Source organism: Ailuropoda melanoleuca, unplaced genomic scaffold, assembly GCF_002007445.2.
Source record: "Ailuropoda melanoleuca isolate Jingjing unplaced genomic scaffold, ASM200744v2 unplaced-scaffold1362, whole genome shotgun sequence".
NCBI classification, from domain to species: domain Eukaryota; kingdom Metazoa; phylum Chordata; class Mammalia; order Carnivora; family Ursidae; genus Ailuropoda; species Ailuropoda melanoleuca.
The window spans coordinates 1,041-3,168 of record NW_023182304.1 but is presented as its reverse complement, the minus strand read 5'-3'; the positions used below and the strand labels follow the sequence as shown (position 1 = coordinate 3,168).

Genomic DNA, 2,128 nt, shown 5'->3' with positions numbered 1-2,128 from the left:
ATGCTCTTCTTGCTCATTGGTTCAAATGATGAGGGAGACTGTAACAAGACAGACAGGAAGAGGGAGAGGCACAGCAAAAATAATAAACTTAAGGCCACAAGTGTGTAATAAGAAAACATTTATGCAAGACTTTAGATTCCTCAAAGTGAGTCATCTGAGGATAGTCCTGGACATGGTATTTTTGTTTTGTTTGACTGGAATGTTATATAACTTGTCATATGCTTAGTTGTCTAAGTCTTAGATGTCAGAATAGGAAGCAACCCAAAAGTCAATCTTGTTTAACATTCTTCAGGCTGTGTTTGAATCCTTCAGATTGCCAGGGACCAGGTGACCTCTGCTGAGCCCCCATGACCACAAGGCTCATTAATTCCCAGCTAACTTACTTTATGTTCCAGAGTGTTTGTTGTTAGAAAGTTCTTTCTCTTGCTGAACCCAATGCTATTTCTTATAAATCCATGAATTGATCTTAATTATGGCACAAAATAAATATCCTTGACAATTGAGCAATTAGCCCACATATGAATTTTGTACATACTGGACACAGTTTTTCTGACACACAATCTTGGATGAAATTTGACAATTCTTTCTTTTATTTTCAGGAATATCAAAATGCCTAGCCTAAGTGATTTAAGGAGCTCACTAAACTGACCTATAAATAGAGCAGCTGAAAGAAGTTTGGAGCATAGTACATAGAAATGTCTTTATTTCTCCCCAAGGAATGAATGAACACATGTCCCCAAGGAGCCCAGAAGGCAGGACTCTGTCCGCAGTTTGTGCGGATTAAAGACCACTTTTTCACGCAGAGTGGTAAGTGAGTGTTAATTGGAGGAAAGAGTTGAGTTACATTAAAGGAAGCATTTCCAATTCCAACTATTAAGATACACATGAAAATTAGCAGCTGTGGGTATATTAAGTGAGAACATAAATGACTAAATATTACAGAGAGAATTCAGTCGTGAATTCACACATTCAGTCATGATAGGTGAGACAGAGTTAGTTCCTAGAATATTTTGTTTTTCAGAAAGACACTGGACCTTGAATTGGATGAACTTGGAAAAATTTAAAGGCATGGAGACCTTATTGTACTGAATGTGATTTTAGTTGGGTGATTTGTTCTAATCTCAGCCAAAGTCTGAACCTGTTAGGGAAAAGGCAGCATGCTGGTGGCTGAAGGAAGGACATGGAGAGAAGAAGGGGTGGAAAACATGAATCCAAGGGAAAATGACCCTGGGAAGAAAGGCAGAGGGTTTTCTTTAATGTTATTATTATTTTTATTAATTTTTTATTTGAGTATAGTTGTTACACAGTGTTACATTGGCTTCAGGTGTATAACATACTGATTCAACTTCTCTGTATGTTACACTCACCTCAGGTCCAGCCACCATCTGCACCATACAACACTGGCCGTTCCCGATCTCCTCCAGGGGGGATCAACAGTGAGCAGGGATAGCAGCAGTGACCGAGTGACCGAGTGGGCTCCAGCTCCTGGAATCAGCAGGGAGCACTGAGGGAAGGGTTTGTAATATCAGCAACTGAGCTCTGTGTATATACCACATGCAAACACCAGCTAAGCACCAAGTGATTGGACAACCACATGAACAAAGGAAAAGAGACAAGGGCCAATTTACAGTGCAATGCCATTAACTAAAAGAATTCAGAACCTGCAGGAGGATCTTGCTCTGGCACATTCCCAGAATCTAAGTTGATTGATTTTTAAAACTTAAACATGAGTCATTTTGTTTAATGTATTAAATGGGGTATGGATAATAATGTCTTAGTGATGATTCAAATTCAAACTTACTTGTCATGCAGAAAGATCATGATGAAGAAAATAATGATTAAAGGGCCACAGGTAGTAATTACTTTCTGAGAAAAAGTGATGCTTCCTTCTGTAAAATCTTCCATCTTTATAGAAATTTATTTGACTTAGCCCCATAGCATTTCCTTAAGCTCCCTTTTGATTGGACAAAGCTAAAGTAGGCTTTCTTTATAGATCCTTTTGCTTTAATAAATTGGCATCTAGAAAATTCGCAAGCAACCTGTAACAAAACCTAACTGAATTTTTGCTGAGCTGTTTTTAAAATAAGATTCCTCTATCTTAGAATTTTCAACAGCAGCTTACCTCTTT

At 38.2% G+C, this 2,128-nt stretch overlaps 1 long non-coding RNA gene across 1 annotated transcript; it reads left to right on the top strand.

The window, feature by feature from the left end:
• The first annotated feature begins 12 nt into the window (after positions 1-12).
• On the top strand, positions 13-2,128 carry LOC117797777. The gene is made up of 2 exons (XR_004622689.1): positions 13-807; positions 1,373-2,128. It is a non-coding gene; the product is annotated as an uncharacterized LOC117797777 (long non-coding RNA).